General features: G+C 41.5%; 2 long non-coding RNA genes across 2 annotated transcripts in view; both read right to left on the bottom strand.

The window, feature by feature from the left end:
- Positions 1 to 16586, bottom strand: part of LOC148187669 (uncharacterized) — a 76069-nt gene extending 59483 nt beyond the window's left edge. Inside the window, exon 1 of the long non-coding RNA XR_015778444.1 lies at positions 15921 to 16586. This is a non-coding gene — a long non-coding RNA (uncharacterized LOC148187669). The remainder of the gene's footprint in view (positions 1 to 15920) is intronic.
- A 1073-nt stretch (positions 16587 to 17659) lies between these two features.
- On the bottom strand, positions 17660 to 25443 carry LOC148187668 (uncharacterized). Its single transcript, XR_015778404.1, has 4 exons — positions 25258 to 25443; positions 23151 to 23186; positions 22943 to 23067; positions 17660 to 21961 (listed from the first exon to the last, which is right to left on the bottom strand). It is a non-coding gene; the product is annotated as an uncharacterized LOC148187668 (long non-coding RNA).
- Positions 25444 to 25561: the final 118 nt, after the last annotated feature.

Raw genomic sequence — 25561 nt, 5'->3', positions numbered from 1 at the left:
ACACATAAAGACATAAAAACTAACAGCATTCTGCTACTTCAAGGTCTTTTACTTTCTGCCTGCTGCAGCGTGCCCTCTCTCACCTGGATGTAAGTGGTGGCATTGTGAGGATCATGTTTTCTGATTTCTCCAGTGCCTTCAATACCACTCAACCAGACCTGTTCAGTAGGAAGCTGGTCAGGATGGGTGTCAGTTTGTCCACTGTCTCCTGGATCTCCGACTTCTGTCAGAAAGGCCCCAGTCTGTGCGTCTAGGCAGCTTCCTGTCTGATGTGGTGGCCAGTAACACAGGAGCACCTCAGGGGACTGTTCTGTCTCCATTCCTGTTCACTTTGTATACCTCCGATTTTCAGTACAGTTCTGAATCAGGCCACCTGCAGAAGTTCTTGATGACTCTGCGGTGGTTGGGTGTATCAGAGATGGGCAGCAGTCGGAGTACAGGCAGCTGATGGACAACTTTGTGGAATCATCTGCTCCTGAATGTTACGAAGACCATGTTCAAAACTTTCCTAATCTAATCTAAAACTAATCTATCCTTTCTTTCCAGTCGCACTAACTTTTATAATTCAGGCATAATCATTTAAATTTTACACTGACATTTTGACAAGGACTGCTATGTTAAAAGAGCAAAACTTATAACATTATAAAGCCACAGATTCTTCAACACAGGTCTTGTTTGATGGAGGTTGAAGTATAGTGCATCCACATATGGGCACTGGTCCTTTGTCTGGTAAGTTGTCTGAAAGTTTGTTGGACTACTTGCCTTGGTAGTGCCAAAGGTTTTTCATAAAATCATATCACTGCATGCATGTAAAGACTTGTAAAGGTTTTATGAAACCTTAAAAATAAAAACTAACGTTGAGCAGATTCTAGATTGATTTTCCATTTGAAGATGAATATCTGGTCGACTGCACCTGACATTCTCATCCAGTGTGATAATTACAGTGGAGAGCAATAGACGGGTAGCGAGAGAAAAGATCACTGATTGAATAACACAGGAAAGATGGGGATGAGTCATGAGATGCTGATTATTAGAACAGTGGCTAAGATGTTAGACTTACAAAAGGTCATTAAGATATGGCAGCGCTGAGATATCATAGATGAGAGCAGTAAAATACTCAGAACAGCGTGGAGACGGCAGAAAAGAAAGTGAGTGGTGTTGATAATGGCGTGCGTGCATTTTGTGACTGTCCGTACACCGCTTTGCAGCTTCTCTTTTTCTCCTTTTTTTTCTCAGTTTCTTTTTCCTTTTTCTCTTCCTTTCTTTTATTCTGTCACTCTCGCCCCTAAATCTCCCTATGAAATCTACTCTTGCCACGGGTAATTACAATGAACAACTTCATATGGCTGCTCCGCCTGCTGCCAAGATAAGGCGGGGTAGCACGCGCAAACACACACACACACACACACACACACATACACACACATACACACACACACACAAAACCATCCCCTATCTTATCTCCATCGTCACAGAACAACCGCCTTCTGCCCAATTCTGCCCTAATCTTCTGCGTAAACAATACTGATATTTTACCGCCGACCACAATGAAAGGAGGAGGGAGGAAAGGGGGGGGGGCAGGAGCACAGAGAGGAGGAAGGGGAAGGAGAAAAGGACTGACGCAGGAAAGATGGAGGAGAAGGGTGCGAGAAAGAAATCACTCCTTAATAAAAACTCCCTTTTAATATGCATAGCATAGTATGAAATTAAGTAGGCTGTTATAAAGGTACATTTTCACTGTTGCAGTTCTTTGTTATCTTTGCTACAGTCGCTCCATGTCAGTGGCCTTTTATTAATGTGCTTTAAAATCATAGCATTTCAGACCAAGAATTTAACTCTATAGGTTTGTTGGGTTGACTGCACATTTACTTTACTTTGATGCCGACTGAAAAAGACTTTCACTACATTTTCAAGCTTCCAATCACTGTGACCCAGCATCCTTAAAAACTGCAGTTTAGGTAAAAGCTTAGTTAAAGGGATACGTTGCAGATTTTCAACCATTTTTGTATAAAACAATGTCGGTTATATGTTTGTCCCTCCATTTAACCAGTGTCTAAATATCGTTGAGTGTCGAGACAATTTCCGGATATGCCTCTCACTCTACGCTTTTGCTACATGATTTGGTGGAGGACATGCAGCCCCTACCTGCCAGTTAAGAGGATTGAGGAGTCTCATGTCTATGACAGTATAAAACAGTATATAAAATATACAATTTATATAATATAACAGATTTTTCAACAACTGGGAATCACTGCAACCACAAGAGCTTCTTCAGCATAGACATAAAGGTGTACACAAACTGTTAGGCTGATTAGTCCAGTAGTTTGTGAGATTTACTGCAGACAGACAGGCACACTCACACATGTAACGGAGAAAATAACACCCAAGTTGCACCACATCAGAATTATCCTTTAAGAGTGTGTAGCTAAAGTCAGTAAAAATCTGTAGCCTACAGGCAGGTAGAAATTACAAATATAATAGAAAAATGGAATGTAAATGCACTGACTGAACAAAACCTAGCATACACCTACATCAGCTTTGATTGACATCCCGCCCAACAAGCTTCAACAGAGGCTCCTGTTGTGAAAACACTACTGTTTGCTTTTAGTGACCTCAGTCTATACCTCAGTGTAAAATAGCCTGGATCCTCCAAAGTGTCTTGGCATTTAAATAGTTTTAGCTGACCTGAAAGTCCGTGGGACTGAAGCGATCTGAATGCTGAGGCTTTTAAGAGGATGCCCAGCTCCAGTGCGGAGCGGCACAAACTGACAACAGACCAAGGTTTATGTATATATTTAGATTTATAATTCAGCTCCTACACTCAGCCAGCTTTCTTCCCTGAAGCCACAACCAAAGGAACACAGACATGAGCTGCGTGACCTTTCAGCAGAAGATTGCGAGAGAAAAACGAGAGCAATGTCAAGGAAATTAAAGAAAATCTCCGTTATGACTAAAAGCCCCCCATCGCGCATTGTGTGCGATACTTTGCATGTATATCTTGTTATTTCAGCCTCAATTAAACTACAGAAGCAGCTTCCAGTCTAAGCAGTTGAATCTCTCACTCCCTCTGTCATCCTGTCTCCCCCTCTCCCCCCGTATCCTCCTCCCTCGGCAGTGATGGTGCAGGATAACCTCGAGGGTCTGAGGAGAATTAGAAATGAAAGTTGATTTAATCAGTCGCTCGCTCACATACACCTCAGTCCAGGTTAGAGGGGGACAAGGGTGTGTGTGTGTGTGTGTGTGTGTGTGTGTGTGTGTGTGTGTGTGTGTGTGTGTGTGTGTGTGTGTGTGTCATCAAAACACGGCAGCTCACTCCAAAGTCCCTAAATCAGCCAGGACATTTCTATTGTCAACACAACACTAACAGCAGTGCTGAGGCCAACTGTTTTTCATGGGAAACTGTCCAACAAGCAGCTTTAGAACCAGTTCATTCACATAAACATGTTGTTACTTCTACTGTACATTAACATGAGAATCAGATCACAATAAATTCGCCTTGTAAAAAAAAATATTTATTGCTGCATTTTGTTTCTCCCGAATAACATTTTTGTATTTCAAGTATTAGCTAGGCTTGTGACAAAGTTGAATGTGTAATCTAATTAATATTCTTTACTGAGCTGATAAGCCCCCTCCTGATGTCAACAATGAACCTGGTATAGTTGTCGCATAATCCAAATTTTCTGATCAAGATGACGTCTGTTCAATGTAATATGAGGTTGGAGGATGTCATATAACAGAAAGGTGGCAAAATTGTAGAAATACTGAATTCATGAGACGAATTAAAACCAACACAACCTTTAATCCTTCTCAGGGAAATCTGAGCAGTCACCAAATAAGAGTAAAATTGTCTAAATATCTGAGAAACATTTTCATACATGGTCTAATGCAAACACACCAATATCTCAGAAAAAACAACACTTATTTTTGTCATTATCCCTGCTGGAGACTTGAATGCAGAGGCTCGTGCACACCTTCAAAATTAGTCCATAGCTATAGAGAAAATTCCTGCACACTGTCCATCTACCTGCAAAAAACTTCATTATTAAGACCTTCATCAGGTTTTCCTGCTGAAAATAAAACACCAAGGGATCACTGCAAAACACCCATGTTTGGGGCCTTAAAAAGCCCTGAAAAAACACAGACAGGTTGCTACAGATGCACGTTTGAAGCCCAAAATGCTGATGGAAAACACAAACAGGTCGCTAAAAATTAAAACAACTGGTGTTGTTTGTTACTCTCAAACAGCTGTCTGTAACTTCAGCTGTGGTGCTTATGCCACCCACCACTCCTTCCACCTTTGATGAAGTATTCTCATATATGTAATCAGAACTATGTCACAAAATTATACGTATAAAACATAAAAAATTAATGTATCTGTGGTTTGTAGAAACTTAAAATGGCAACATTTTCCTCTGGCAACAGGGCCAAAATACAACGCCTTCTCCACACTGCGAGGAATAACATTTTTGAATGAAAAAAAAAAACATCACTGAGTGAGTTTCAGTCATTGTGGAATATAAGCTCTTCAACGGGTCTCTAAAAAAGAAAAGGGCTCCTAAAAAAATTAAAAATTTCCGCTTCCTCAGTGGTTTCTACGGTTCTGATCATTAAATATAATATAATAATAAATAATATAATAATAATATTAAAATAATATTATAACAATATACAAATTAATATTGAAAGAACGGAGAAACTCCATTCTTAAGGCAACAGAAGCAGGTCACTTTTATTAATGTGTCTGTTTAATCTCATATCAGTGCATTCATTAGGAAAATTCAGATAGTGTAGTTTCTCAATAACTCGTTTTTTTTTTAAACGGTCAAAAACAAATCTTGATTATATGACTAACATAATAATATTTGGTTATTACTTGGATATAGAAAACCATAACAAGCTCAAGAGAGCAGCTTATTTGCGATTCCCTCGAGGGATGAACACTTGTTTTTCGCAGCCTGTCACACAGTAAACAGTGTGAAAGTAAACACCAGACAGTATGTTTTAAACGTGTCATAACGACAGATAACGGCGGCTGATACTCAGAGGGGAGGTTTTGTGACCCCTGGTCTTTGACAAAGTTAACAGATACAGGAGGCGTCTCTTGCTGACAGATTTTCAGTGGTTGATACCATGAGAGCCCATTTCAACACGGTCGGGGGTGGATTTCACTGTGTGCTGTGGAAGCCTATTTGTTGTGGAAAGGATTACGGTGACCGATCTAGTCGCAAACAAGATTAGTGGCCGCGGATCATGTTTGATTGGGAAGCTCCAAAACATCCCTCACAACTGAGACAAGTTGCTGCCCTGCTTGTAGGCAGAAGGCAGGAAATCACAAAATACACATGCAAATAAATCAGGACAAGAGGACAATCTGTACTCTTTACTTCGCTCTCTCTGACCAACACATGTCTGCGTGTCTCACTGTGCAGGTCTGTCTGGCTGACTCTGAAAAACAAGAGACTACAAAGTGCAATCTGAAGTAATTTTTCCTTTGATTTCCAGATTCTGAGCTGCAGATTTGTGTCTTTTTATAGAGCTGGCCACAAGATGCACACACACACCCACTCACACAACCACGGTCACACACACTCAGGAGTATCTGTAATCCCTAGTTGAGACAGGCAGACACCCCCGGTGCATCACTCTCCCGTTCATTTCATAGATCTGTCATCGTCCCCGGACAAAAGCACCTCGCCAGGATGACTAATCTGCGCTCGGCTCGCTGTCCTGGCTGACTCAGGCTGCCATGTCGATTCTATTTCAGACGTGACTCAGCGATCGCTGAAGCGAGCTATGATTGGAATGGAGACAAGTCACACAAAGGGGAGACAGAGACAAAGATGGACAGAGAGCAAGAGAGAGGGGGAGAGAGGGGAATTCTATTTATTCTCAACTCATTAAAACTTATTCAAAAGCTGAGAGATGACTGGAGGCATCACAGTGCTTAGATCACTGTGTGTGTGTGTGTGTGTGTGTGTGTGTGTGTGTGTGTGAGTAAGTAAAAGAGAGAAAGAGACAGACAGAGAGAGAGTAAGTGTCTCAGTCCTCCCTTGTCTCCCCTCCAGCAGAGACAGTGAAGGCTCCAGGGCTGACACAGGGGACAGCCCACCTCAGCCTGGCCCAGAATCCCTCACCTTGTCTGGGCCACTAAGCACACTGCGGCCCCTCAGTCACCAGGCGTACCCATCCAGACAGTGATGCTGCCTAGCTGGGGAGGCTGGGACAGGAGTGGTTTTGGGAGTTGGGGTGCAGGCTGACAGGCTGTCATAATAACGGTGCGAGCACACACACACACACAGCATAAAATATCAAGACGACGATATGTGAGAGAAACCACATCCCTGTTTCTCCCTTCACGACGTCTTTCCCCCGACCCCACCCATCGCCGAAACCACCAACCTACAGTGTCCAGGCAGATCATCCTCAACGACCCAAATTGGTGAGGTAAGCAGAGTCTGACATGCATGTACACCGGCACGTACACATACAGACATCGTACACTGTGCCAAGACACACAAACACTCCCTTAGACACATACAGACACGCAGCACCTCGCACAAAGAAGCACATGTATGAACTTCAAGACTACACTGCGTACAACACAGGTGACCATTCACCTGTCACCGACAAACACACACACTGTGTCCCTCTCTGTCTGCAATTATGGAAGACACAAATTTTGTAGCTACAAAACATTTATGACAGCCTGGGACATGTCCAAATCATGATAAGTCATTTTAGTGCCTTCAGATTTAGGGATATGGGCAGAAATGGAACATAATTTAATAAGTATGTATCCTTTGGTGTATAATGGCCTGAAAATAACAACTGTTGTGTTTTTGTTATCACAGCCGTTTACATCTACATAGGAAGCGGGTCCTCGTCCACAGAGATCACCGTGTTTCACCGCCATATTTCTACAGATTTCCAGAAAGAACAAACCAAACAGCAGCTCTGGATAAGGCCATTCGTGTTTTTGCTTCGGCCACCAGTTAGAAGCCCTTTTGCAGCAAGAGATTTGGAAAAACACTCATTTGTTTAAACACAAAACAACATTTTCAGTGGTTTTATTGGTTTAAATTACTGTGTCTATTTGTTTTAAAGAGGAAGAGACCTCTGCAGATAATTCGGCTCCTGGTAAAAACCTCGTGAACGTCTGAATCTTAAGTCACAGAGAGAAAAGGTGAGCATAAGACAGGTGCTCGGCTCGGGGCTCATGCTGAACAGCTTTGCAGAAAAACTGATTTGTAACATGAAACTGCTTTATTCAGTGTTTTCACGGGTTTAAATCATTGGGTCTATTTGTTTTGAAGAGGAAGAAAGCTCTGTACATAATTTGGTTAATAGTAAACACCTACTGAACGTCTGGATAAGAAACACTCAAACATAAACTCCTAAAATGATTTGATCAGTCAGATTGGGACATAAGGTCTTGGAGGTTTTGGACGAGCAGAGGCTGCTGTCTGATGTCGGAGACCCTCTATTTTGGCCTCTCTCTCTCTCTCTCCGTTTCTTTTCCACAGATACATTGCAGATCGGTGGGCCTGCTGTCTTTGCCAGGCAGTGGTACACCATTCCTGCTGAATTATTCACGTCTTGCGGAGAAGAGGAGCAGGAAGAGACAGACCGTATAAAGCCAAGCTAATTAAAGTGGTGGTATTAAAAGTGTGCCGTGTCTCTTCCGAGAAGAGAGGAAAGAGAGATCAGCGGTGATACCTTTCCTCTCTTCGCGTCTCTATCACTCGTCCCCCCGCCTCCCTCCTTCTCTCGCTTCACTTATCCCCCTCTTCCCTCGGCTTTCTCAGGAAAATTACAACCTGACTGCTCACTTTAATATTTCAGCATCTAAGTGAGTGTGACAGGCTCTCCTTTGTGTCGTTCTACCCCCCTCCTCCTCCCCACCTCCACCCCCTTCATGTGTCTCTACCTCCCTCCATCCACCCACCCCTCTCTCTCTCCCTCTTTCTCTGCCCCAACCTCCGCGTGTCGTTTGCTTATCGTTCCCCCGATGGCTCAACTTTTTACCATGTGACAGGAGAGAGAGAGAGAGAAAAAACAAAAACAAATCAGGCTCAAAGCGAGGCCTCTCTGCCAGGCTATCAGGCTGTCTCTCTGTGAATTTCATGACACGTACACGACCATGAACCTACAATGAGGAGAGGTATCGCTTCGCCCTGATGTACGCCACTCACACTCAGGCTTCGACGCACACAGGCGGTGTTTCGGAGTGACAGAGAGGGTAGTGATCTCATCCACAGAGACAGACATGGACTCAGAATAGAGGTGTGTGTGTGTGTGTGTGTGTGTCTTTGTGTGTATATTAGAAGCCACCTCCTATGCTTGAGCCTTGAGCTCCTTTGAAAAGACGTTGCTGCAAACAGGAATGGCCTTTTGTGTGTGTGCGCTCACATGTATCATCGCAACTGAATATGCATGTGTGTCTGGACACGTATTATACACAAATGTATTATACATGTTGGAGTGTGAGAGGTGTACTTGTTGGTGCGGTGATAAGAGCGTGTTATTGGAGGTGAATAGTCAAGAAGATGGCTCGGTGTGTTGTGTGTTCATAGGCACTATGATACACATCAATAATTTAGCTAGCCTCCCCTGCTCCCCATTCATTCTATTTTCATCTCTGCCATTTGATATCCCTGTCTGCTTCCACTCTCAAAACACAGCGTATTATGTCCAGAAAGCGAGCGAGAAATATACAAAGAGCCCGAGGAAACAAGCTCTTTATTGCAAGAGGTAGGAAAGTAAATGCTGCAACAACGGCACGCTGACAATATATGCACAAAAGCATTCAGGAATTACATATCCGCACCTACACATGCACTGGTATGTCTGCACACAAACAGCGTTCCACGCACACAAAGGGGATCGCACACACAAACTCTCAATGCAGTGAGCAGGTAGCGACATTGTACACAACATTGATCATATAATTTACTCCTCTCTATCAAGCTACAAGGCTATTGATCAAATAATTCCATATGCGGGCCTCGGCCACTGCCAAATTGCTAAAATGGGGCTGCTCTACTCAAAGCGTGTCCCATAATGGTTTTGGCATTGATCGCGGCTCTCCCTCACTCACTCCCAATGCAAACAAACTGCATTTAACTGCAGAACTTGAGAGCGAGAGAGGGTATACGGGCGAAGCGATCACACAAATCACACAAGCGCAGAGAGCTGAGCGACAACACTGACACTTCAACATGCTTACACCGAACGTACACACACAGGCTTTCAGCGTACGTCGGGGTGTATATTTGTGTGTTCATCAGATGTTGAAATGAACTATTTGCTGTCGGTTTCGGAGTAGAGCTGCATCGTGAAGCGGCAGGCGGGTTTAGGAATGATTGGAAGATTAAGGCCAGTTGAAAGGCCAATTTGACCCCATTTTCACTCTGATGGCTCAGCTGGCTGATTTCCTGCCGCTGCGTCGCCCGGAGGCTGGAGTCACACACACACACACACACACATACAGTTGGTGTGTTAATTCATGTGTGCAGCATTTCATGCATATACGTACAAAACCTGTGAGTGTGCGGCACATGCATGTACACATGGATACACATCCACAGATGCCAGTCGCTGTTTGTGACAGAGAGTGTGTGGCAAAAAAGTGAAAGGAAAAGAAATGAAAAAGACACAATAGGATGAGTGATGCACAGACAGACAGAGGAAGTGACAATGGCGACAAGGTCTAGGTCATGAAATCTCATGGAGGGCCCTCCCTTCAGACTCAAAGTGTTGTTTGGCGACGTATGTGTGTTTTTCAACTCTTTATGTCAGGAAGAAATATTGTGAGGTTCCAAAAAAGCTCATGAAAGTCACTCTGTCAGGCTGTCAACACAGAAACGCAATCTGCCACTTTTTTCAGCTGCCCATCATGCACGTCTGACGAAACAGATATGTTTCGACTTTAATCAGTACGGCCCTTGTAATTGCTTGTGTTTGACCTGTGTTTTTCATACTTAACCATGATCTGATAAACTGTTTTAGGCTTTGTTTTACAATCCAGATGCCAGAATAAAATGTTGGTATTGTACATTTCTGCACACCACAGGTTTGTGACATTTGTTTCATTGACATTTGTTCACATTTCATAAATATCATATCAACATGCCTAAAATGACATAATTCAGATTAAAGGTACATCAGCTGTGTTTCTTATCAGGAGGAGGACGGGATGGCAGATGGCTTGATGTCTAGGCAAGAAGGCTGCCAAGCACCTGATAGAAGCAGACCAGGACCAACAAACAACAAACAAACAACAAAAATGAGCGCTTTTTAACAACATGTCAGGGCACTTCAGGCCATGTTTGTAGCAACCAAACCTAACCACACTTTAACCACAGCAGTTCCAGTTTCAAAAGCTGCCAGTAGCAATGTGGTATAAGTAATTGGAAAGTCCCTTGGGGGGGGGGCGGGTCCAACAAATCCTGGACTATCACCAAGGAGGCTGCTGTCTGCTTCCCATATGACTTTTGAGCTAAACCATGATGATTTTTTTCTAAACCTAACCACATGCTAGTGTTACACAACAAAATGAATGTAACTATGCAGAGTTTTCCTGACGTAGTATGTTTATTTTGAAATAGATTGTATGCACCTAAGGAGCAGAAACTTACATTTTCAAGACAAAAAACAAAACAACAAACAAACAAAAAAAAGTGCACTTTGAGAAGACACAGTGCATTTTAACAGGCATAAATCGACACACCTTCCCAGTACGTCCCATGTAGATGAACGACCACTGACCAAACACTAGTATTTGACGAGCTGGGATGAGAATGTGTTAGTAGTAAAAGGAAGATGACCACAGATAAGTGTTTTGGCTGATTGTATCCTGTAGACAGTGATGGAGGACTGAAGCTGCTGCTGAACTGCTGACGTGCTGCTTTCATCGAGCAGCCTCCCTAAACATGGTGTAAACACACATGAAGCTGCAAAAAATGCATCTTTTTCTCTCTGTTTCTGCCCTCTGTCCACACTGAGCTGGCATTTAACTCACCTTAAAACTTTTTATTTTTCAAAAATGGGGAAATTGGAGATTTTGTAAAACAATAACACACTATCCTACTACTTGCCAGATGTTTGCTGTGCTAACCACTAGCAAGTGGGAGAGAAAAGGGATTTAAGTTTAATTGTTTTTTAAAAAAACAACCTAAAAACACCCCTTGTTTCCAATCATAAACAGTGTTTTAAAATGAGCTGACTTAGTATGGATGTAGTCTCAGAGAGAGATGCAGGATCATGAGAGATCCGTAGAGGGAAAGAGCTGAGAAGTGCGACAGTGGAAACACAGGAAGGGAGGAGAGACGCAGTGGACAGGGAAGGATGGGAGAGAGATAGAGTGTGACAGAAAAGGAGAGAGAAGGAGAGTCCAGCTGGTGGCAGAAACAGAGAGAGATGTAAGGATATGACACCTCCTGTCTCCACACCAGCCCTCGCTGGCCTTTGCTGGGACATACATGACAGCCCTGTCACACTCACTTAGACTCTCTCTTTATCAAGAGAGATATATGTTGTGAGGAGGAGAGTCATACACAGTGGGCAGGAGAAGAAAAAAAGGAGAGAAGAGTAAAGAGAAAGAGAAGAAAGACAGAACCAAAGAACGAACAAACGAAAGAAAGAAAGGTTAAAAGCTGTAGTGACACTGAATCAACTCACTTTCATATTTCTTCCACACTGGTGCCTCTCAGCCTGCCATGCTATTAATGTCCTTGACATATCACCAGCCTGTGTGTGTGTGTGTGTGTGTGTGTGTGTGTGTGTGTGTGTGTGTGTGTGTGTGTGTGTGTGTGTGTGTGTGTGTGTGTGTGTCATCTAATCGTTAGAAACTTTCTAAAGCTTGTTCACATCCACTGAAAGTTCACAAGCATCTCTCTCAAATTAGTTTTTAACCTTCGACAAAAGTTTTAATTAACAAATGAGCAGCTGCTCCCACACTCAGAAACATTTTCTTTCACTGTCATTTCACTGTAACTGTGCACATCCCTCTGTTCTGTCAGAGGTTTTTTTGGAAGGTAGATGTGTGCTTCCAAAGCACTCATATTAGGAAGATGTGGGAAAAAGCACTGTGAGTGTGCACTGTGCTGGTCAGGATGTGTTGCTTTAGGTACCGACATGACCCAGAGCCACGAGTTTGAAGTATTCAACCTAAGTCCAAAACTGGCACCGGCTTATTTCATGTATTTCCAGATGATATTGCACAGTGGAGCAGCAGAGGTTAAGCCAAGTTAAACATAATTTTTAAGAGTCCTCTATGTTGGTGACCCCAACTCCATCAACACAGAGCGCTCTCATTAAAGTAAATGAGCATGCTACGTTTTAGTACTCAATACTTCAGTTACTCTGAATACAGCATTGAGGAGGTTTGGCACTAATGTTGAGCAATACGGCTTTTTCTCTTTAAAATTACAACAGAAATACAGCAACATCACAATCGCCACAAAAAATGTAGGCATTCCTGCAAACCACATTTTGTTTGTATGTCATTATGTGGCAGATAAATTGCAACTTCACTGGTTTTTTTACATTTCAACAATGCTGTGATTAATGTGTGCTTAGGTTTGGGGACAAAAACCACCTAAAAGATCATGTTTTGGCATAAAATACCCAGTGTAAGCTGTTGCGATAACTGCACTATTGTCATACCAAGCTATTGGCTCGCAAGCAACCGATGCAACTGTTTCCTTTTTTTATGGGAGCGCCGTGTCCTTGCTCTAAATATCAAACGCCAGCAGCATGAGGAGGAACTGAGCAACTATTCTGCACTAAGAGCTGCATGTTTGCAATTTTTGTCCTGGTCCCAGAGAGTGGAAAAATATTCAACTTTGGGTAAACTGCTGCAGCCACTCATCACTGCTGCATTTTACCCTAACAATCAGATTCAAGGAGCAAGACAAATACAAAACCACACAGACCGACCATCACAGTGCTGACCAACAACAACAACAACAACAACAACAGACAAATGAATACTGAATCCACACAAAGCTCTAGGTCTGTCGTCTCTCCCTGCATGCTTCAGCTTTCCTCTCATCAAGAGCAAGTACGCTACCTTGTGCCGACACTTGTCGGGATATTCTATATCATCGCAACCAAAGTGTCTCAGCTGAAAAAACACTGCGCAATTTACTGCAACTCATCGCCCTTCTTAGTTCTGCATTTAACAATAAACGACTATTTATTTGGCTTAAAACTGTCTGTTTTGTCATTTAAAGAGCGATAACATACCTAATAATAGTCCAACTGAGCTTATTTACAAAGCAATAAAGGTTAAATAAGCAATCTGCAAAAACAATGAAAACTGCAGTAATACTACATATTGTGCTATTGTGTCCACCTTCATCACTATTGGTGGGATTCGTACAGGTGGTACAATCCCGGCTGGAAAGGCAGCAATGTATCTGTAGAAAATCAAATCCTCTTGGTGGCACTAACCCAGCTAGAAACGCGGCAATGTCTTTATTTTTTGAAAAAAAGAAAAAATTTTCATGGCACTCTTTTTCCTTGAGGTCACTGAAAAACACCCACACTTGTTGGCTAAAAATTCACTAGAAATGCTGCAATGACTCACTCACCACACCAAACTCAGAAATCCTGTTTTTTTTTTACACCTCGCTGTGTGAACTTGCCATTATCAAACCACTTGCACAACGCTGAAGGCATGATATTGTCAAGAATATCATTATGCTGTTGCGTAAAGATTTTTCTTTATTAGAACTAAGAACCAAACCATGAAGCCCAAAACAAAAGCACACAAAAGTGGCAAAATATAGAACGTATATCCATGTTCGCCCCCTCCTTCCCTTTCCAATGTTACTTTGCACCCACCATCCATATTCATGCCTGTGGAAACAGGAGAGAAAACATCTCTGGGCGTCCCATGATTTGCATGTGATAAATAAATGAGGTGAACCAATCAAGGGAGCTCTATCTGTGTATGTCTGTGGCGCTCAGCTGGTTAAAATTGCATGACAGGAGGAGGGGAGGAGGGGAAAAAATGATCGGTCCAGCACGGTAGTTAGTTTATGTAAAGAAAGAGAGACACTGAGTGAGAGAGAGAGGGGAATGGCAAATGCAGAGCCTTGGAGGGCCCTGTCGCACCGCTCGACACAATAATGAATTTCAAATAAGTTATTCACTTCAGGAGTAAGTGGCTGGCACCCACTCCTTACAGCTGGTTTGTTGAGATAATTGATTTTCAAATAGTTTTGAGGACGAGGAACAGGGACGGGGGCTGGCGGAGGGAGAGGAGGGGGACGTCAGCGAGCGAACAGGGGATGACAACTACAACAGGGGTGGTGTGGGTGCGTGTGTGTGTGTGTGTGTGTGTGTGTGTGTGTGCAGCTGCTACTTTTGAGTGTGTGCATGTCAATTATGTGTGCGAGCGAAGTTACAGGGATGTTTTAATTCGCGTAGGAAAGAGGCCGTGTCGGAATGGAGGCTAGCTGTAATTAAACTGATACAGCTCTGCAGGCGCGCACACACACTCATGTAGGAGAGATTAATTTTTCATGTCTCGCACGTCTACTTCATCTCCACCGTCTCTCCTCTCTCGTCCTGGCTCAGGGCGTGTTGGCTAGCTAAACTTTGCGCCGCTTTTCGCAGCGCTGTTAACATGGCAGCCCTCCTCTGCTGGCTGCACTGACACAGATAACTGAGCATCCGGGATGACAGCGACACAAACTCAATGAGATGCATTAGTGGCAGGATTTGAATTGACAATGTAATTTACCACATCTCCCTCTCTCCTCTGCCAACTCTCTCCCTCTCTATCTGTCTGTACCACCCTCTTCTCGCTATCTCTCTGTTTAATTCATAGTAAGAGGAAGAAAGTGAGGTGAGGAAACTCAAGCAGCCGCCGGGGTTTCCATCATGAATATGTTTCACACGTTAAACATCATACAGGAGAGAGGAAGAGATAGAACAACAAACGCTGTCCAGCCATTGCTCTCCTGCATCAGATCACTTAAAAAGGATCTCCTTAACCTTGATAATACATTTTAAAATGGTAATTCAAAATAAACCAGAGTTGGAGAGAATACTAGAATAGATTAGTAAAAGTACTGTTACTTTGAGATTTTTGTAACTGCTTGCCCCCCATTTTGAGCTGCAGGGTCGCCAAAACAAATGAGTATTTGTTCTGGGTTTGCTCTGCTTTTTTTGTTGTTGAAGCATTAGGATAAGAGGAGTGAGGTGCAGGGTTAGGTTAGGGGGCGATACAGGCTGAAAATTATATTGCGGTATATTTAAGCTACATCTGGATACACAATAGATAGGCTGGCTAATGTATCATCATGATATGACTCTAGATATCGTCTTAGATTTCAGATATTGCAATAGTGCACGTGTTGTGTTTTCCTAAACTCACCAGACTGTTCAAGCTGCTCTGTTATTTGCAAACATACACATTACTGATGATTATTTATATTTATAACGGGGTATTTGTTCAAAAATATTGTGATGTTTTTTTCCATATTGTCCAACTCTAGTATACACATCAAACCACAGAGCCCTTATATCCACATCAAAAATACATTTCATTTTTATAGACAGCACTTTGCCGCCTCTGCTCACAAATGACTGACCTTTACAACCACTTTTGTCAGTCCACAGACAGTAAATAACCCACAATGAGGTCTAATCACAAAAGGACACCATGGGGATGCAATAATCAATATCAAGAAACCGAAAATAAACTTCTAATTTCTTATAGAATTAACGGCAGAATAAAACATCACTAAAGCAGACACGACACAGAAATGTATCAACAACAAACTCTGGAGGCTGCAGCCCCAAACACACATTCAGAGAGCTGCAGTTCAGCGCAAAGTGTAACGCACACAACCCGCGAGCACGCACAGCACGCACAGCACGCTAAGCTGACGTTTTGCTGCACTCACCTGTCTGAGCGTCATCCTGCGGGTCTCCTGCACCACCAAGTCCTCCTCAATCTGCTCCAGTTTCAGCTTCTCTGGGCCCAAAACCAGTCCTCTCTGGCTCTCTGTCCCAGTATAACCAGTCCTCTCAGGCTCTCTGTCCCAGTATAACCAGTCCTCTCAGGCTCTCTGTCCCAGTATAACCAGTCCTCTCAGGCTCGCTGTCCCAAACAGCCAGTCCACTCGGCTTCGTGCTGCACTCCTCGAAGTTTCCAAATATTTAGAGCTAAATGCGACTCTGCAATCACAACATTGCAGGTATCATCGGTGGGAAACAGCAGGAAGGCCTCCCGCACCTCACAGATGGCAAAACTTCGCTGGTGAGCCACCAAGTTATGCATGTTGACATTTAGCATGTTAGCCAGCTGCCGCACAAACGCCATAGGTGTGTTTGATTTGAGTCACGTGACACGCTCATGGGGCGGGGCATTCAATCTGCTACTTTAAAGGAGACTTTACCTGTGCATGTGACTTGTGACTTGTGATTTTGCGCAGTTGGCTACAATACTTATAAAAGACTTATGATTTTAAAAATACAAAAAATGACTTAAGTGTTAAGAGCAGGCTAAATGTAATTAATTTCTTCCATCCTTGGAATAGACTACAAACGTACAACGAAAAAGTGTATAGATGCAGTCTATTAGGGAATTTGTTTTCTCATGTTTTCATCATGAAATAAATGCTTTTAAGAGGAATTGTCATTATCTTTTGTTGGTTGCACCTGTTCAGTTTATAATACTTTTACCATCTTAATTGAGTATTAATAACTTTATTTGTATAGCACTTTTCAAAATCAAGTTACAAAGTGTTTTACAAAGAAATAAAAACAAGTTTCAAGTTTCAAATCAAGCCTACCAGATAAAGAATAATTAAAAGTAGAATTGATACAAGAATGATAACAAGCAGACTATAAATTACTAACAAAAGAAAAAAAAAACCATAAAGACATGTAAAAAAAAAAAAAAAAAAAGATTAGAAATGAAAGTACAAACTCATCCACCATCAGCATGCCATCCATATAACTAAATAATAATCATGGCCTAATAACAATAATAATAATTACTTTATTTACATAGACCTTTTCAAAAACAAGTTACAAAGTATGTAAATACATGTAGAGATATAACAGTAAAGATATAAATACATGAAAACAGGAGAAATAAGCAGGAAAAAATAAATAAAAGTAGAACTGATACAATAACAATGACAAGTGAGGTATGAATTACTAAAACACACTTTAAAAAAAAATAAAAGTGAAATCAGAAGATTAACCAATTCCAGGGAGAGCAATTCTGGAAAACCATATTTTTAAGAGAGAAAAAAAAACAGAGCAGTCGTTACAGCATCATGGGGCCCTAACTCCAAAGGCTCAGTGTACTCTGTTGTTTACCCTTGATGAGGTAAATAGCTAATATATTTTAGTTTTCAGAAAGTTGAAGCAATGCCACAAAAGTGATCCCTTGTAATCTGTGTCATCTCTGCTCTATATTAAATGTGCAGAAAGTTATGGATTACGCCTTTAAACTAGAAATCCAGATGTCTGACTACCAGTGTTGAAAAAGTAACACATTTAATTGGTGCAAAAAATATTTCAGTGATTAAAACATGACTTCTGCATTATGTTCACTTGATTTAGGTGTTATATTACACACCATAACCCCCCCCCCCACCACACACACACACACACACACACACTATAATAATGCAGCAGAAATTTATGTTAAGCAACATTCTGGATCAGTCATGAAAGTAGTGTAACAACAAGTCAGCGATCTTTTCAAAACCTTAAGTGGTGCTTTAGTTGTCACAAATCCAAAAAAACGTTGTCATTGAACCTAATCCTGGGTTTACAGAATCATCCACCATCAGCGCCGTTTGATGGACGGTTTGAGAACGCACCTCCCCTCTCCTTCCATGACTTGAATTCTCAGGCAACAAGACGGTTTGACAGCTTTGGCCTTGGGCCTAGATACTCATTTAGACCATAATTGAGCTATAAGCTAAAAGGGTAATCAGGATAGCCTCTATTTAGCACCTGACTGACTGTCTCTGTGTGTGTGTGTGAGTGTGTGAGTGTGTGTGCATTTGAAACTCAAACCTTGTCATTGTGCAAGAGGAGGAACGAGGATCTGGCTCTGTGCAGACATGTACATAATCTCTGGAGCCAAATTCTCACACAGGACAGAGGTTTGCGGGGCTAAAATCAGACACATACATGCACATGTATACACACACACACACACACATAGGGGCTAATTGTACACACTTGAGAACACACTCGGAATACAATAGTTTTTTGTGTTTGTGTGCATGTGTACATGTGCGTGTGTGTTCTTTCTGATTCAGATTGACAGGATGCTTAGGAGGCTGTGTGCTCACTATAATTACACACACTTGAGAAATGTCGGCTCTCGGTGTTGGAGAGGAGGGTGTAATCAACGCTCGCTCTGTCATACACACACAGACACACACACACACACCTGACATTCTTGCAAAGATTAGCAACACACCTCTTTGCTCTGGAATCCAATCTGAGGATGAAGAAAATAAGTCAGGTACACACACACTCACACACACACACACAAAGGAAGCATCACTGCCATCGCAGTCATCATCAGTGACAGCTGTTGTCTTATCATCAAATCTGTCATCATCATCACTATCATCATCACCGTCATCGTTGCATGTTGTTGGCAGCAATCTTTGTTTATTACTTTCGTCAAGAGTTTGTAAAACATAAACCCATTTGCGTGTGCATGCTCACACACACCCACAAAAATAACACTTTGGGTGCTTGTTTTGGATATTTGTAAACTGCCGAACCATATTCAAGTTCACGTTGAGGTAAGATATTTCGAAAACAGAATGAGCAAACAGGAAATGGAATAAAAAAGAGATTAAGCCTAAACATATTTTTATTTGTATATGGACACAAAGAGACAACAAAGTGTAGATAATGCAAATCATTCGAAGTACACACACCTTCATGGCTAAACGTTTAAATATATATAATATAATATAAATGTCGGCATTATATGTTTCTGCAAACCACAAATATGTTACATTTGCTCAATTCATACATTTCAATATTACAAAAGTGACTGTATATAAGCTGACTCTGACATCTGAAAATAGAGATGCCTTTCAACTTTAGTTTTAGATGGCGTGACACAATGTCCGAGACAACAAACAAAAGCGGTTGTTTTTTACAATTCATTGCTGTGTTTTGTAGCAATCCATCACTGTTTTTCTAGCGTTGATAGTCCATGAAAAGTGATTGTTTTTTACCAAGACATTGCTGTGCTTCTTGCCAGAATTGTGCTGCCAAACCCAGGTATTTCAGGTTTCCTAACCATAATCAAGTGGCTTTTGTGCCTAAACCTAACAACACTTTAACATCATCACTGTTTAAAGTTTTAACATATGTGCTACATAACGTGCAAATGTAGCGCATCCAAGGTTTGCGGTAAGGTACAATGCAAACATTTATTCGAGCGATTGGGCTGACACATTATTTCCAAAAGTGGATTATGCACGATTTCCTATCTGCTTAGGTATAACTAAAGCAGCCTGGTTCATGGTCACAAGAAAAAAACACTTTCAGAAATTGTTCTGCGCACCGTGGTCTTCAATGTCACATCAACACTGAGCCATTTGTGCATTTCATAAAAAGATTATTCACACGGCTGCAACAGGTTTTTCTGTACATAAACACGTGATTTGTGAAAAGAATAAACTGTTGGGGAGAGAAACACTTCAATAAAATGTTTAAAAACAATGAATTATGGCTTCTGTCTTTGCCGTATGAATTCCCAAAAGAAGACGTAAATCTGGCTTCATCTCGATCAAACATTCAGCCAGCATTTTTCTTCTGGAACTGAAAACTTACTTCTTAAAGCAACTTTCTAAAAGCTAAGCTGACTAAAAGTGTTTTTCTCTCCGTTCCTCCTGGGCATCTTAATTACCTCGGGCACCATTTACCAGAGGTTATTAAGGAACAGCTGTCCCCTCCCTATGTTTATGTATGTATGTTTCTGCCCTCCCATCTCAGCCCTTAGGCTACAGTGCTGCCTTTTAGCATAACAAGCGTGCACTCCGCAGTCCAGGTTCCACGGTCATTATTCTGCACCCTGTGGTCCCTGCATTCCCAAGTACTCCCGCAGGTCCCAGGCCTCCCACAGGGCAGTGTTGAGGGAACACTGTTTTCATTAAGACGGTCATTTTCTGCACACTGTGATTTGCGTGCGTTCTTTTAAATAGTTTTTAAAAAGCCAGGGCCCCTTGCATTAAATACCGCCGCAGTAGAACTATTAAGTGGAGAGAAGCAGCCGGACAAACTGTCGCTGTTATGGCATTTCAATTCCGTCACAATGGGATGGCGTTAAGACACACACATGCACAAACACACACACACACACACACACACACACAGACCCACGCACCACCTTAGCCCCTGTTGCGGACAGACGGCACGTAGTTAAACATCTAAACATTGCTTCAAGCCTCTTTTTTCCATCATTATTACTTTTGCACAGCTTTCATTATTACTAAGATGCTGAGAGACACTACAGCTCAGACACACACACACACACACACACACACACACACACACACACACACACACACACACACACACACACACACACACACACAACCGTCCACTGTCTTCTCTCTACCAGCAGCCATTAGTCCCGTTTGCCGAACTTCAAGACAGGCAAATTAATTACGGCCTTCTTGATCTAGAAACAATTATGATTGCTGCGCGGCCTCCTCGGCGGAGCCTCAAAGTGTCATGGCTGCCACTCCCAGCATCTTTGAAGCGCTGTGCTAGTGGATGGCACTATTAGTGTGGCACTGCATCTTATCACCGTGGCCCCATCACCCTCCTAAGAACTCTGAGGCAGTGTACCCTCTAATAATTAATAATTACCAAATCTGACTGCAGATATGCTTTTTCTCATTAAGACCGAAGAGAGATACTTGATCATTTCTGTGTGTGTGCGTGTGTGTGTGTGTGTGTGTGTGTCTACAGTCATGTGTGTAAATGCATGCTTTGCTGTGTGTGTCTTTGCATAGCAGTCTCTTACAAATACATCCATACAAAAGTTTTGTCAGACTCTTTCAGAGGAAACCTTAACCAGGTGCTTCGAGTTGCCTAAACATAACCATAGTTGCCTCAGCTGCCGGGGGCCAGTTTCACCAAATTTGCAAGGTGCAAGCTGAGATTTGCATTGCATTGAACTGGTTTGCACTCAAGTTCTAATTTGCAGAAGATTACCAATTACTAATGTATCAACTGCTTCCTTCCTGAAGGCTCAATGATCAACACAACTAATAGAGAGTAGAGTCAAGTTCATTTAAGTCACAAATTATCACTGTCTTAGAAGTAGGGCACACAAAGCAAATTTCTAGGTATTAAGTTTACAACAAATATACTATCTAATGCAAAACAAAAACATGAAATGTTTTTAAGAGTATTTTCTTTAAACTTGGTGAATTCACTTCAGATTGGTGTTCTTACATGTTTGGTGTTTCAGGTTAAAACGAAATGCAGAAAGAAGCAGCATAAGAAGAACATGAGAAATATCCACAGACATGAATACATTTGTTTGTCCTGAGCTGGAGGTTTAGGCAAGCAGAAATTTTGTCAGCCTTTCATAGCTGAGACACGCACTCAGTCATGTTCACGTCAACTCACTGAAGTTAGCACAGCAAAGTCTGAAGGGCTCACATTCCCACATTCCCACATGTGCGCGCGCGCGTGCGCACACGCACGCACACACACACACACACACACACACACACACACACACACACAGAGAGTTTGTTTGTGTATCAGATCTGTTTAAGTGTGGAGGTGAATGTGTGTATGTACATGAATGTGTGGATGTATTCTGTGCAGAAGGATTTTACCAGCAGAAAATCCGCAGGCCTGATTCCTCATGAACGTCTTCTGAGACAAACCTTCATCCTTCATCTTTTTTTGTTTCTTGTTCTTTGACAAGCTGTAACACATTTTACAGAAAAGCATTTTTTGGGCTGCTGCTTGTTAGCTTGTTAGTTTGCTATTAAAAATGTGGCAACAAAAAAACCCCAAAAAACTGTGAACACAATTACCTCTCTTACAAAATAAAGTTATGAAGTTACTCAAAGGGACAGTTCACCCCTAAACAAAAATGCACATTTTTGCTCTTACCTGTAGTGCTATATATACATCTAGATTGTTCTGCTTTTAGTTGCTGAGTGTTGGAGATATCAGCTGTAGATATTTCTGCCTTCTCTCTAATATAATGGGACTAGGTGGAACTTGTGGTGCTCAAGGCACCAAAAAAGACCTTATTGTGAACAGTTTCTTACAGGAACTATTTTTTTGTTCTGAACTACACCAGTCACATATGCACTGCACAGCATAAGGAAGCATGCAGCAACACATGGATGAGAGGCTCATGCTCGGGACAGCACAAGATGTGCGTCCTCCTCGGCTGAGCTGTTAGCTAGCTCAATGACACCTCTGGACCATGAGTAGATGAATGCTTTCTTCTGAGTGGAAACTCAGTTGGCAAGTGTAGTTTAATGAAAGAAAATAGTTTCTCTATGAAACACTTCACAAAAAGGTCTGTGGATTATTTTGAGTAACCGGATCATGATTCAGGAAAGAGACATTGCTGTTGAAGTTTTTTGGTTGTTGGTTGTTTTTTTAAATCAATTTTATTCTTTTTTTTTCTATTTCTTTCCCATTTTTTAAAAAATTCCATTTTTTTTTCTTTGTTTCTTTTTCTTTTTTGTGTGCTTCGAGGACCACAAGCTGAGTGCCATCTAGTGCCATTATATTTGAGAGATGGTAAATATTTCTGCAACACACAACAATTCAAAACAAAACAATCTACACTGATAAGTAGCACTACAAGAAGAAAAAGATGTATTTTTTGACACTGTCCCTTTAAAAGGTAGATTCACTTAATGACAAAATAACATATTTTACTCACCTCTTCTGGTATGCAGCCTTGCAGGAAGATCATATGTTGATTTTTTTTTTCAGTTGAAAGTCTTTCCAATGAAAACTGCTCACAGGGACGTCTGCGGTTTATCCAGCGTGACATGGACACTGATTCTGGAAAGACAATTTACTGTTTTTGAATATTTAAAATGATAACTTTTCAATGTTGTGCACAACACAAACAAAATTTCACTTACCTTCTTTATACTGTTTTTCTGTTTTCCTGATCCAAACTACATAAAAACATTTTTAAAAAACAAAGCCATGTATTAGTATATTGAGCATTACAAATGGAGATGACTTTTTGGAGCTGTTCATTAGCTTGCATTTCACCAGGATGCTATTTGACTGCCAAAATGTCACTCAGACTACATACTTGTGTCTCAGCTTGTATTCTGAAATGTGCAGGGGAAAAAGAAAAAAAAACAATGGCTTAGCTATACAATTAATTTATCTGAAAAAAAAAATCAATATGAAAGAATTCTTTAAGATAGAGCGCCATGAAAAGGTCAAATCCATCAATCAGTCCCTCTCTCACTCCCCACTTCTGTCACTCATGATTACTTTATTTCCTTGCGTCTCCTTCTGCAGCTTCCCTCCCTCATCTTGTTCCTTCTAACGCTTGTTCTTAACATTTTGCCTGCAGGAAAATAACATTACACCCCGCTACTGAATGGGCTTTTTGCATGTCTCTATGTGTGTGTGTGTGTTAGTGAGTGCATGTGCTCAGACGCCGGCAGGCAAGTGGTGGTTTGGGTGTGAGTGCCTGTACCTGTTTCCATTCAGGTATAGTGTGCTTTCACTTGCCTATCTGAGCATGTGCATGTGTGTGTGTGTGTGTGTGTGCACGTGTGAATGGGTCTGGTGGATTGGGTGCGGTAGCCTTGCGGCTGCCCCTGGCCTCCGGACCTCTCCCACAATCAACCTTCCCCTGCCTGCCTTCACCGCACTGACCTGGACTATTGTCCAGCACAAAGCACTTTGGAGAGCAGCACCTCAGCAGGCATTAGCATTTTAATCACAACACACACACACACACACACACGTAAACATTGTGGTGTTTTGTGAGTGTAAAGCCCGTCAACAAAAAGCGAATATTTCAGTAAAGAAGTGATTTTATATGAGAAAAATAATCTCCATCACAATGGGAGCAAAAAAACAGAGAACTTCCATCAGAACAGAATAATAATGTTTTTCTCATTTAATAAACCATATGTACTTTCTGCTTTATTTGTCTCACCGACTACTTCTCCAGTTCCTGCTTATCTATCAGCAGTGCTGGAATGTAATGTGACATATTTACTTAAATACTGTACACATCTGTGGTTTTTGTAGTGTACATGAGCATTTCCATTTTATGTTGCTTTCTACATCTACCCCACTGCAATTCAGAGGCAAACTTTACTTGACTACATTTATTTGACAGCTTTAGTTACTAGTTACTTTTCAAATTAAGACATTTGTTTGTTTGTTTTGAGTTCAGCTTCCTGGTTTTGATGTGAGAAACATGGATGTTAAATGTCCCAGTGTACAATGAAAAATACCAGGTTTTGACGCTAAACAAATGTCTGCTAAATGCCCCGACATCTTGTTAAAAATACCTGATTTTGTTTACAGAAAATGACTGCAAAGTGTTCCTCTGTCTTGTTAAAAATACTTGCTTTTTTCTGCTGCTAAATGTGCAGATGTCTAATTAAAAATACTCAGATTTTGTTAAGTACTTTTACTTTTCATGCTTTAAGTACACTTTGCTGATTATACTTGCATACTTTTACTCAAGTAAGGTTTTGAGTGCATGTCTTTAATTGTAACCGAGTATTTTTACAGTGTGGTATTTGGTACTTTTAATTAAGTAAAGGATCCTTCTCCTCTGCCCACAGGTGTTTTAGTAAAATAAAAAGACCCGAAAGAAGACACTCATCCTTCTTAATTGTTACCATTAGATGCACTTCCTGAGCTAACTGCATTTAAAAGCTGTTGCGTAGAAGTGATTAAAGATAAGAAACACCAGCCCTTGTTTTTTTTTTTCAGAGAAGCCATTTGGAGTTTTTCATTTATGCACAGTATGGAAAACAACTTAAAAAGCTTTGATTTGCTGCCGTCATTGCTTTTGTTATATTGTTATTCTCGCTGTGTGTGAGCGTTTTCATGGCAGCGTGCACTTAACGTGACACTGCCTACTGTCAATCACCTGACACCCACAGGGAGAAATGGGAATCTCTGCCAGGAGTACATGTCACATTAAACACCACAATCACATCCGTGTTTGTCATTTAGCTGGGACATAATTGTAAAGTTACTTACCTTTAGGCAAGACTTGTTTTTTAAAGGGTGATGTTTACTGTGATTGTTGAAGCCTCTAATTAGATGGCAATGTGAGACAATGGGCCTCATGCAGTAACATTTTCTTAAATTTCTCTTTTATTTTCTCTTAATTTTCTTGTAAGACAAAACCTATGAGAAGTCAACTACAGGTGCACCAAACCATACAAACCTGCTCCTACCCAGGTGTGTTCAATAAAGAATCCTACGTTAAATCAGTCAGTTATTAGCAAAGGTAACGCCCCTTAAACACTATACAAGAGCAGATTTTGTGCTGTGTGCAAAG

The sequence above is a fragment of the Plectropomus leopardus genome, chromosome 13, assembly GCF_026936395.1.
Source record: "Plectropomus leopardus strain MGB_pleo_1.0 chromosome 13, ASM2693639v1, whole genome shotgun sequence".
Taxonomy (NCBI): domain Eukaryota; kingdom Metazoa; phylum Chordata; class Actinopteri; order Perciformes; family Serranidae; genus Plectropomus; species Plectropomus leopardus.
Note: the sequence above shows the minus strand (reverse complement) of the source record. Positions and strands in the feature narration are given on the sequence as shown.